The sequence below is a fragment of the Canis lupus genome, chromosome 33 (genome assembly GCF_048164855.1).
Source record: "Canis lupus baileyi chromosome 33, mCanLup2.hap1, whole genome shotgun sequence".
NCBI classification, from domain to species: Eukaryota; Metazoa; Chordata; class Mammalia; order Carnivora; family Canidae; genus Canis; species Canis lupus.
In genome coordinates, this window is record NC_132870.1 from 10995253 (window position 1) to 11008692 (window position 13440).

Below are 13440 nucleotides of genomic sequence, written 5' to 3' on the forward strand. Positions count from 1 at the left end.
CCACCCACTGAACCCGCCAGGCACCCCTTACATACAATATTTTATGTTCATTCCTTCTTCTTCTTCCTAACCTTCAACAGGAAAACCTTCCAGAGCTCCCTTTTACCTAAGAAACAAAAGCCAGACTTCTTAGACTGACCTATAAAATTCATCTCACTCTAACCAGTCTTTCTCCTTTCATTTTTTTATTTTTTATTTTTTTGTTTTGTTTTGAAAGTTATTACTAGGGGATCCCTGGGTGGCTCAGCGGTTTAGCACCTGCCTTTGGCCCAGGGCAGCCACCCAGGTGTCCCGCCTCTTCCTTGCTTCTAATGGCTCCCAGAAACTCGTGGCATTCCTTGGCTTGCAGCAACATTATACCAATCTGTGCATCCATCTTCACATGACCTTTGTTCCTGTGTGTCTCCTCCGAATCGCTGTGTGTCCTATTTTCTTATAAGGATGCCAGTCACTGGGGACACCTGGGTTGCTCAACGGTTGAGCGGCTGCCTTTGGCTCAGAGCATGATCCCAGAGTCCCGGAATTGAGTCCCACATCCGGCTCTCTGCAGGGAGCCTGCTTTTCCCTCTGCTTACGTCTCTGCCTCTCTCTCTGTCTCTCTCATGAATAAATAAATTTAAAAAAAGGGATGCCAGTCATTGGATCCAAGGCCAATACAAATCCAGTATGACTTCATTTTAATTACATCCGCAAAGACCTTATTTCCAAATAAGGTCCCATTCACAGGCACCAGATGTTGAGACTTGAACATATTTTTTTGAGGCACACAATTCAAGCCACTAAACTAGGCACCCAAAAGAAGGAAGAAAATATGATTAGTGTTAAAATTCATATTGTAAAATAATTTCAGAATAAAACATATGAGATACTATGTAAAGCCTCAAAAGTACCCTTACAGCATCCTTGCAATACCACATTTTTTTATGTTTTAAAATTTTATTTATTTTTTACATTTCCTTTTTTTAATTAAAAAATTATTTTATTTATTTATTTGATAGAGAGAGAGAGAGCGCACAAGCAGGCACAAGTAGGCGAAGGGGCAGAGGAAAAGGAAGAAACAGACTTGTCACCGAAGAGGGAGTCCTATGCAGGGCACAATCCCAGGACCCTGGGATCATGAACCAACCTGAAGGCAGATGCTTAATGGACTGAGCCACTGAGTTGCCCCCAATATCACATTTCTTTTTGCTGGTTCCTACAACACCCTGGGTGGATAGGCAATAGAAAAAGGCTAAAGTCCAATTAAATAAAATAAATTCTATAAGACAGTAACAAATGCTTAGTGATAGTTTGGTTTTATTCTTTAATGCTTACATGAACAAATCTGCAAAAACAAATGTAACAAATCACAAATGTATTTGCAATTAAATTCTAATCTCTGTTCTGTGGGTTCAGTTTGAATTTACTTTCATGCACCATTGAAAAAAATTTGGACATATATTGAGAGATGAGTGGGTGGGCCCTTTAGAAGGAGCCAAGGAGTTTTTGGGAAGACTCATTCTAAGTAAGGGAACAGGAAGCTAGGCAGACAAGATTAGCTTAATTATGTAGCCAGTGGAGCAGTGGGACATAGGCATACCATAGAGATATTGGGGGTTTGTTCCAGACCACCACAGTAGAGCAAATATTGCTTAGTAAAGTGAGTTAAACAAATTTTTTGGTTTCCCAGTGGATATAAAAGTTATATTTATCCCATGCTGCTGTCTATTAAGTAATAGTTATGTCTTAAAAAAACAATGTATATACCTTAATTAATAAATACTTTATGGCTAAAAAATGCTAACCATTTCAGAGCTTTTGGTGAGTTGTAATCTTTTTGCTGGTGGGGGGTCTGCGTCAGTGTTGATGGCTGCTGATTGATCAGGGTGGTGGTTGCTGAGAGTTGGGATGGCTGTGGCAATTTCTTAAAATAAAATGACAATAAAGTTTGCTGTGATTAACTCCTCCTTTGATGAAAGATTTCTCTGTAGCATGTGATACTGTTTGATAACGTTTTAATCACAGTAGAGCTTCTTTCAAAATTGGAATCAATCCTCTAAACCCTGACACCGATTTATCAACTAGGTTTATGTAATAAACTAACTCCTTTGTTGCCATTTCAAAAATCTTCACAGTATCTTCACCTGGAGTATATTCCATCTCAAGAAACCACTTTCTTTGCTCATCTGTAAGAAGCAATTCCTCCTTCATGAAAGCTTTATCATGAGATTGCAGCAATTCAAATATAATAATAATGAAAAAGTTTGAAATCTTATGAAAATTACCAAAATGTGACACAGAGACACAAAGTGAGCAATTATTGCAAAGATGGTGCTGATGTGATAGATGGTAGCTTATGTTTCCTGAGCATGGTAATGCACAGACTTGTGGAATCACTATGATGTGTGCCTGAAATTAATGTAACATTGTGTGCCAACTATACCTCAATTAAAAAAAAAATGATGCTGACAGACTTGCTCAACACAGGGTTGCCACAAACCTTCCATTTGTAAAAAATGCAATATCTGCAAAGCACAATAAAGTGAAGTACAGTAAAATAAGGCATGCCTGTATTATATTTTTGACCTTAGTTTTGACCTTAGCCCCGCTCTCAATGAATGCAAGTCCATCTTGGAAAGAGGAGGGCTCTGGGTTTAACGGAATAAGCCATTTTATCAAATCTCTTGAAAAAACCAGGGCTTAGGTGGTTTGCTTTCATATCCATGTGCAGTGAAAGTACAGCAGGCATGCCATGGCATACCTTGTAAGGACGACTCCGGAGCACAAAGAATTACTCTGGCATCTCAGTGGTACCAGCCACAGGCAAAAGTGCACAGTGTAGACTCTTGAGGGGATGATGGTAAGTGATGCTGACTGAGCGAAGGTGCTCAGCAGAGGCAGAGTGCCTGATGAGGTCAGTGGCATTAGGCAATGATAGTGGTGCCCTCTAGAGGTAGTGGTGCTGGCAAACATATTGGAACCCAAAGTTGGTAGAGGCATGGCTGGTGAGAAGTGGCCCTATCATGGACCTCAGATCAGGGCTGCTGATCTTATGTAGCTTTCCAGGCAATGAATAACCCCGGAGGAGTCATGGCAAGAGATTATGAAATGGAAGAGATCATGTGATAACCGGGAATCTAGGAACACATGAGATATCTTTGAGCATAACTTTGAGTTGGAGAACTGAGTTTAAAGAGTAAAGTTGAAAGTAAAAGAAGTAAAGCTGCAGTGGCCTGAAAAAGGAAATAGATTCCTTCTGAAATTGTTTATGATCATTCTTAGCTCAGTAAAAATCTATAACTGTTTTTATATGGCCCAGTTCATGATATTTTTGCACCTGTGTGTAGCAGATTTTCATTTAGTAGTTGTGAGTTCTGTTGTTTTGTATTTTTAAAAAAAGATTTTAAAATTTTATTTATTTGAGAGAGAGAGAGAGAACGACTGGGGAGGAGGGGCAGAGGGAGAGGGAGAAGCAGGCTCTCTGCTGAGCAGGGAGCCTCTCGCGGGGCACAGTTCCAGGACCCTGGGATCATGACCTGAACTGAAGGCAGGTGTTTAACTGACTGAGCCACCCAGGTGCCCTTATCTTTTTGTATTCTTGAAGTCCTTCATCACAATAGCAAGAAATATTTCCTTCCTTCCTCCCTCCTTCTCTTCATTCCTTTTCTTTCCTCTTTCTTTCCTCTGAGAAATTTTAATCAGCATTGAAAGATTCCAAAGGACTTAGTCTGATGGTACTTGGCCTTAAATATGGACTGTCAAATCCATTACCAAGGTGCAAGACACATATTCTGAGTTCCAGCCCAAAAAGTCACATATAGGTACATATATCCATTGCTTTGATTCAGAATTGGTAAATTTTAAAATGCCTGCTGTTTCCTTGTACCTCTAATCTTTTGTGCCTACCTCCCTATCAGGTGCCAGATTATCAAAGGATATCAGAATGGCTCGATAGGATCTTGCTAATCACTGATGCCATTGAACACTACCAGAAATAAATTCTACTACCTCTCAATCTAAACTACACCGATCAAACCCTTAGAAAATGGAACCCATTCTAAATCCTTCTTTTCCCTGGAAGAAGTAGCAGAGAATTGATGAGTCAGAGAGACCTGAATTTGAGCCCTAGCTCTGATGCTTTACTGTTGTGTCATTTGGGCCATTTACTTAGCTTCTCTGGGTTTCCATGTCCTCATCTTAAAAGATGAGGATGATAATAATGCCTACCTCATAGGGTAATTTCAAGGAAAAGAGATAATGTTTACATAGTGCTTTGTATAACGTGTGATTGGACAAGAGCTTAATAAATAATAATAATAAAGATAATGATGATGAAAGTGACCAATTAAGAAGCTAGACATTACTGGAGACTGTCATGGAGCCTTCTGTAATAAGAATTAGCACATCTCCTCTTTTCACATAAATTGCTAATATCCTCAGCAAGGGATGAAACACATCCTTTTAGTCAAGCTCTGAAAACACAGCAGCTGCTCACATCAATCCCTGGAGTCCCGTGCCATTGTCTTTTCTCAGACAGAACCCTCATTGAGTTTGGGGAAATTCGGGTTGGCTGTGCACTAGCAATGTGAGCCATGTTAGCTGCTCTCTTGCTCTGACCTCACCTGAGGAGAGACACAGAGCCCAATCTATCAAATAGCCTGGTGTTTGGATATCTTGTCCAAGTGAGGTACAGCTGGACTTCTTCAGACTTCTGTGCATTTGATTTGCAGATGTGTCTTGTTCACCAACACTGGAGTTTGCACTCAGGCCATCTCACGGGTGAGGTCACTTTGCTGTTATTAGCCAAAAGCCGCCCTCCTCCAAATCTGTCTGATGTTTCTTTGGCTGTAGTGTTAAGTTCCCAGAGCAAGATGTTTTGGACTAAGAAGTACTGTTTGTGTAATGAAGTGATCCTACTCTGGAAATTTGTTCCAGTGGTTGTGTTTTCTTCTTGGTTTTGGGTGAGAGCATTTGTGTTTTTGTCAGTATTTCAGTTGTGAACAGTACTGAGTTTGTTACAGAGGTTTCATGTTGTCTTTATACATGAGCATTGGCAGTGCTATGACCGAGCCCTGATCTCTCACAAGTGATAAGCAAGCAGATTTGAACTGGTTAGAGTCTACACTGGCATTAACTGGAAGGCAGTTCAGATGGAGACAAAACAATGATTTGCTCAATGTTCTCTCCAGTTTTTCTCAAATATTCTTTTCAATATCACTCTCCCAGGGGCCCTTTGAACTTATTTTTCCCTAAGCGTCCCCTCCCTATGCAATTGTAATACCACAGATATTCTGTATATCCATTTATTATACTATATCCATAGCTATGTTTTATTTTAAAAAATAGTATTTTTTTTTTGTTCCTCCCATGAACCAGTTTTGCCTCTGACTAATGAACCTCACCAAATGATTGAAACATATCTCATACTTAAAAATACAGTTTACTGTGGTGTAATCAATTGACTATCATACTCTATGGTGGGAGAAACTGAGTCATTTCTGTTGAATTCTATATAATAACAGCATTCATTACTCTAAAATCTTTTATTTTTTAAAAAGATTTTATTTACTTTTTCATGAGAGAGACAGAGAGAGGCAGAGATATAGGCAGAGGGAGAAGCAGGCTCCATGCAGGAGCCCGATGTGGGACTCCATCCCAGGACTCAATCCCAGGACTCCAGGATCATGCCCTGAGCCAAAGACAGATGCTCAACTGCTGAGCTACCCAGGTGTCCCACTCTAAAATCTTTTTATAAAGAAACGAGGCAAAATAACCCTTTGGAGACATTACACTTGACTTTTTGAGGAGATCTAGTCAAACTGTTCATAATTATAATTTTTTCCATCTAAGTCAGCAGTTCTCATATTGTCTGTTAACAAATAGTTAGTTCAGATTTAGAAAAAAAACAGCAGGACCAAGATCTCTTGAAAATGCCTTTCATCTTCATTCCTATGATCATATTCCTGAAGAAAGCTCTGGTCACCTCACATCCAACTGTTGTGTCCTCTGGACTCACATTCACAAATGCAATTTCCTCCACAGGGCAGGAAGGTCACATAAATAAGAAAGGTCTGAGGTAGGAAAACAACACACTTAGGACAATGATGATTGGTAGCTGACACTAGGCCTTTGTGTCAGGAAGACGAGGGAGTGCTTGGGACTTGGGAGCTGGAAAATATGTGGTCCATGGAAAGATAGTAGCTGTTACTCAACTTTCGCAGTTTTATCGTCATGAGGAACCTACAGCCAGCGTCACTAGATCATTTTAGCATTTCAAAGAGAAGCCAGAAGCCTGAAATTTTATGTGATCATTAAATATTGCTCAATACCCTTTAAGTCATATAAAGGAGGTCTATGAGCTGGATTGAGCCACAGAACACGTTTTTGACATCAGTTCCAGATTCTTCCTGTCTCTCCAATCCAATCCATCTTAAATGGTATTTTAAAAATTTAACCCTCTCAAAGTGCAACTCACATCATATCCCTCTTCTGCCTAAAAGCTTTCAATAGCTTCTCACTGCTTACCAAGTTGATTGTAAACTCATGAGCCAGGCGTTTAAAGCTATCCGTCATCTTATATATTATCTTCCATTTACTTAAATGAACACCAACATTTTCTCTTCCTTGCCTTGTAATTTTCTGCCTCCATGCTTTTGCTTAGGTGGCTTCCTCTGCCTGAAAACTCCATGCTTAAACCCTACCAATTTTTCCAGGTTGAACTTAGCTGCTTCTTCTCCGAGAAGCTTTCTCTGCTATCTTTGGAAGTTATGCTTGGATCTTCAATAGCATATTTTTTAAATGATTTTTTTTATTGTGGTAAAATACATGTAAGATGAAATTTCCCTACTTAACCATTTTGAATATACAGTTCGGTGATATTAAATGCATTTTGGTGTGTAACCATCACCAAACCATCTGTCTCTAGAGCTCATCATCTTGTAAAACTGAAACTCTGTACCTGTTAAACAATAACTTCCATCCCTCCCTCCATCTATCCCTGGCAACCATCATTCTACTTCCTGTCTCTATGATTTTGACTATTCTAAGCACCTCATATGAATGGATCATACACTAATTGTCTTTTTGTGACTGGCTTATTTCACTTTGCATAATGTCCTCAAGGTTAATCCATGTTGTAACATGTGTCAGAATTTCCTTCCTTTTTAAGATTGAATTATATTCTGTATTATGTATGTATAGGCCACATTTTGTTTATCCATTCATTTGTCAATGGAGTCTTGGGTTGCTTCTATGTTTTAGCTGTTGGAAATAATGCTACTCTGAACACAGATATATAAATATCTCCTGGAAATCTTGCCTTCAATTCTTTTGGTAGATACTTAGAAGTGGAGTTGCTGGATCATACTGTAATTTTATTTTAAAATTTTTTGAGGAATAGTCATCCTGTTTTCTACAGCAGCTGTACCATTTTACATTCCCACTAACAGTGCACAAGGATTCTGATTTTCCCACATCCTTGCTAACATTTGTTATTTTCTTTTTGCGTCATAGCCATCCTGATGGGTGTGAGGTAAATATTATATTATCTTTGATAAGGTGCTTAGAACACTTGATGCAGAATAAATGCTTTATCCATAATCGTCCTGCACTAGAACATGTTGGTTTAGAAGAAGCAGCTCATCTGCCGTCCCTTTTCACTTCCTGTCTCTGACTTTGTCTCATGTCATAGTGAAAGAGCATATCATTATTTTTTCTTTGGCATTCATCATTTTTCATCATGTAATGTAGATATATATACAGGTCCCCTTACCCCTCTTGGCTAATATTTTAAGATAGGAATAATTTTTATTAACTATGATTCCCTATAGTGGCAAATACTCAATAAATATTTGTAAAATGGGCATTTGTGCTATTATTGACTGCTTCATCTACCACATCATTCCTTCCCACACTCCCTAAAAGTTCTAAATCTACTACTGTCCTATTTGAAGAGGAACAAACAGATAAGGCATATCTAATTAAGGAAAGGTAATTTGCAAGAAATGATCATATCAAACCCTCCACCAGTTTAAATGTTGAGTTTTAAAAACTTTTAAAAATTTTAATCGTTAAAGATTTAACACAAACTCTACTGACCCTTGTTTGGAGATGCTTTTAAACATCTTACCAATTTTTAAAAATTGGCCTGACATTGAGAAGGGTTAAAGAGTAAGTGATTCTCAGGTTCCTGACTTGAATAAAGGAATCTGATTTCTCATTTGCCTTACTACACTCTTATGTACGCCAGAATCCTTGAAAGTGGCCACAAGAGGGGAGTATGAACCATAGTCATCTTTCACAAATGCATGAACTGATGAATCATTCCTTCTTCAGCTGAATGCAAGCTCAATTCTGAACAACAGTCAATTGAATAATCATATTCCTCCCAGCTGATTGTCAAAGAATGAACATGGGTTTGCTCTTTAAGTATTCATGGAAAATACAGCCTTCAAATCTCAGCTGTCCAATCATACCATAATGCTGATTGGAAAAAAAGATTTATGGAAGGGCCTGAAGGACATGCAGCTCTTCTCCCTCATTTCCACTGATGTCATTTTACCTTTGCATTAAACCAGAACCCTGAGAAAACCGTGTTCTTGGATTACCTTGTTTTGCTCCATTTAGAATTGTTTATAATGAATTTTGATAGGCCTAGAACAACATGCCAAATCACACTTTGATATAATCACTCAGATGAATGTATAAACTACAAAATGAAAAGTGCTGTGAAGGAAAGGAAGCTTCATAGCATGATAGTGCATAACAGGAGGCGTGGACTTAATTGGGCAAAAGTATTCTTTGAACACAAGGATAAATATGTTACCTGAGTGACAGGGGTGGGGCACAGACATTCCTCACCAGAAGGGGACAGCATTGTACATTCTGCCATTGGAAGAATTCCAGTGGGGCTAAAATACAGGGAAAAATGAGGAAGGTAGGGGGCAAGGCTTGAGAGGACAGTGAGCTTTTGGTGGCTTTACTGAGGCTTCTGGTTTACTCTCTATCTCTTGTCTGTTATCTTTTCATAACAAACATATTTTTGTGGAACAAGATGGGGTATAAATGAAAAGTTATTCTTCCAAGTTGCATTACAAGCTGGGTCCATCAGACACTACATGAAAACCATTTTACACATATATCACATGAGCCAAGGCTCGCTCATGTCCACAGGTTCTCACTCACAGACCCAGGTATTCCGGCCTGCTCTGCAGGAGCCCATCTGTGGACTTGAGAACATAGACTGGTTTGCTCTCATGACATCTGGAGACTCACATTATTCTTCCTTCACACCACATCCACACCAAGAGTTAGAGAGTTCTTCTTAGAAGTTAGGTTTATTGACAGTTTAGAAATAACAGTCCTGCCTTCTGGTTCTGTAAATACTACCATTAGTTGCCTCTTAAAAGCACTTCAGGAATAAACAGGCAAGTGAATAAAAAGGCAGTATTTTATAGCTGCTTTTTGATTATAGACCTTTATTCGTCCAGCTTTGCTGAGGATTAGAATGTGTTGGTAACAGATTCCTAGAGGAAACCTCTATGGTTAAGCATTCTTTTTTTTTTTTAATTTTTATTTATTTATGATAATCACACAGAGAGAGAGAGAGAGAGAGAGGCAGAGACACAGGCAGAGGGAGAAGCAGGCTCCATGCACCGGGAGCCCGATGTGGGATTCGATCCCAGGTCTCCAGAATCGCGCCCTGGGCCAAAGGCAGGCGCCAAACCGCTGCGCCACCCAGGGATCCCTATGGTTAAGCATTCTTACCATCATCCTGTCACCTTTGTTCCCAGTATTAAGTTGAACCAAGGCCTTAATGAGGACAAAACAAAATATATCAATGCTGCTTATCTTTCCTATGTCAGGGAAAGGCCTAATTCTGAGCCCTTACTCATTGTAGTAAAACATGTTTTCATTTAGTGAGAGTGGTTACAAGTAGGGTCACTCACTCACTGCCTTAACCAGACAGAGCTCCCTCCTGATGCTTCAAAACACACCAGACACACTGCTGCCACAGAATTTTAGCACTCGCTGCTCCCTCTACCTGGAATGCTTTCATCCATATAACCACAAGTCTTGACTTGTTCACCTCCTAGTTTTTGACTGAATGTTACCTTCTCCATTAACCTCACCTTGATCATCCTATTTAAAAATGCTGACCTGAATTCCTGATTCCTTTTTCTTATTTCAGGGGTTGACAAACTATGTTCCTCTTGTTTTCAAAAAGATTTTATTTATTTGTTTGACACAGAGAGACAGAGAGACAGTACAAGCAAGGGGAATGGCAGGCAGAGGGAGAGGGAGAAGCAGGCTCTCTGCTGAGCAGGAGGCCTGATGTAGGGCTCTATCTCAGGACTCTGAGATTATGACTTGAGCTGAAGGCAGATGCTTAACTGACTGCGACACCCACGCACCCCTATAGCCCCCTTTTTGCAAACAAAAGTTTTATTGGAACACAACCATAATCACTTTTTAAGATCTTGACTGTGGCCAATTCTGCTGTACAACTACAGAGTTGAGAGACAATGTGACTTGAAAAGTGCATGGTAGGTCTTTAATAATTGCTTGTTGAATGAATGAGTGAAGGAATGAATGAATATACAGTGTTCTAGAAAGATTAGACAGTTATGGTCATTATTGTTACTTTAATATATCCACAACTTTTCAAGAGGGGGGGGATAAATATTACACCAGCATATATTCCCAACCTATCATGTGGAAAGTTGTGACTACCACAAGACTCTCTCACCTACAGCGGGAAGCATGCTCTTATGGGTTTTCTTTAAGCTTTATATACCTGCTTACTTCTACAAGCACACCTACACGATCTGAAAATAAACATAGAGGAAAAGGCTGTTTTATAAAAGTAAACATCTTTTGCAGCTCTAAGACATTTGGCTTTTGTTGGGGAAGTACTATTTTCATGTTCAGACAGAAGAATGTCTATTTTTACACTAAAGCCAGACAAGACTTAACTATTGAGCCAAATGGGTAGGTGCATTTTCAAACTATGTCTTTATTTCACTTAAGAGAAGAGGGGAAGGGATAAGCTCACCTTTTGACCAAGGAAATAAAAGATGGTACTATATGCATTTCTACAGAAATATCTAATATATTTTTAAGGGGAGGAAATATTACAAGGCTCTTCCACTCAAGAAGATGGAAACACTTTAACTGTAGAAGACTGAATTGCATATCCATTGGTCCTCCCCCATTATGTTACTTCTTAAGTTTCTATATGTTTTCTTAAAAGAGGAGAAATATTTTGTTTATATCAGTTAAACTGAAGAGAAAATGTAACCGACTTTCCATTTGTACCCAATTTAATATCTGAAGTCCTTGCATTGGTCTATAAGGTCTAGCATCTATGGCTGCCTTGGTCTTGGTAAACTTATCTCCTGCTACTCTCCCCTCACTTCATTCTGCTCCAGAACTCTCTGCCTCTTTGCAGCTCCTCAAACCCTTCAGATACATTCTGACCCAGGGCCTTTGTACTTATTCCTTCTTATGCATGGAGTGTTTTTTCCTAGTTTATCCATTTGTTCACTCTCTCCCAAACTCAAGTCTTTGCTCTAATTTCTTCTCAGTGAGACGTCTTCTGATCACACTATGGAATATTTCAAACCACATCTTTGCCTTCTCCCCTCAGCTCTCTTGATCCTTCTTCCCTACTCAACCTTTCTCTGGTTTTACATAGTATTAATCGTAGTATCAATAACGAACTAATAGACTAAATAATATATTCATTTATAATGTGACCTGTTTATTTTTTGCTTGCCTTTGCTAGAATGTAAGCTTTTAAAGGGCAAACATTTTTGTTTTGCTCACCAAAGTATCTCAAGAGCCTAGAACAGTGACTGGCTCATAGTAGCCACTCTATACCTATTTGTTGAATAAATGAATGGGCCGATTAAACATAAGCAGGCACAGAGAGCTGTAGTTAGGGCAGAAGCCTCTGTGAGGGATTTACAGCTCTCAAGAGGGAAGCTTGTAGACACCACAAAACAAGGACAGAAGGAAGACAAAAAGAGATGGTGGAGAGGGGGTAATATGTATGTATTTTACAATTTTTTCTAGGGTTGACTTTGCTGATGGGTATCTGAGGAATAGGAACATGCTTGGTATAGATGCTGATAGGCAGCTGTTTCCAGTGGATTTGAGAGAGAGAGAGAGAGAGAGAGAGAGAGAAAGTGTGTGTGTGTGTGTGTGTGTGTGTGTGTAGGAAAGGCACTACAATAGTATGGTTAAGAAACTTCCTGTCACTCACTTGACCGCTCATACCTTCCACCTCCATATACCCAATCATCATACTCATACCTGCAGTGAGCCATCTGGTTTTATTTTTATAGTCAGACAAAGATGACAAACTCAAAATGTCTCTGGATATAACCTTAAATACCTCTCAGGGCCACAGTGAGACAAAACAACTTCATTTTTACCAGACACAAGACAAAGATGACTCATCAGACAAAACAAATCTAGTTTTACAAATCCACCTGTTCACTCCTGGGAAGCTGTTTTAACTTGGTATTCCAGTGTTCTTCAGCTGAATCAGAAGGCAAAATGGAAAGCTTATTAGAAAACAATAAGGTCATACTAGTTTATGCTTTCTTCCCCAGTATGAGGATTCTGCTAGTGAGCAAGTTCTGAGCATGAGCTCTGTATTAGTTTGGAGGACAGGAATCAGACTGCCTGGGTCTGAATCTTGCTCTATTACTTAATGGCTCTGATTAAAGGAAAACTATCTACTTTTTTTTTAATCCCCAGTTTTCCCATCTGTAAATAGTTCTGTGTGATTATTGTGAGGATAAAGTGAGCAGATATACATATGAAGTGTCTAGCACAGTAACCCCATTAAGGGTATCTCAGGCATATCGTATAACACAGGCAGTCAGTTTGTCTATATTAAAATTCTGGCTTTGCTACTTATTTGCTATGCAACTGGGGGCAAGATACTTCATATCACTTTGCTTCAACTTCATTTTCAAGAGACAAATTACTTACCGCAAAGGATTGTTATGAAAAGCCAACAAAATAGTTTAGAGAAATAACTTAGGAAAAACTTGACACATAGAAAGTGTGCCATAAAAGGCACCTTCTATGCCTCTTACCATTACAATTACTGCTACTACTATTACTATTATTGCACCCACTGTGCTGCTGCTGCCACTGCTATATTGCCAGGCAATGTGAGAAGGTTGAAAAAAACCCACAATATTTTATTCTCAAAGAGACTCTTGTTTACAGTTTTTGAAAACATTTTCTCTCACCTTCTTATCCATATTCTTTTATTTACCACTAAAGTGCAATCATTTCTCAATAGAAATTGGTGAATGATATCAAGATATTAGAGTAAGGGATGCACTTCAAATTCTTGACTCTAGAAACAGTCATGAAGTTCCATGGGTTATAATTTGAACAATGTTTTGAGTACAAATTTCCCTATTTTCCAGCTCATTCCAT

General features: G+C 39.0%; 1 protein-coding gene across 1 annotated transcript in view; it reads right to left on the reverse strand.

Moving 5' to 3' along the window:
- SPARCL1 (SPARC like 1) overlaps nt 1–13440 on the reverse strand; it is a 135984-nt gene that overhangs the window by 61425 nt on the left and 61119 nt on the right. The window lies entirely within an intron of this gene.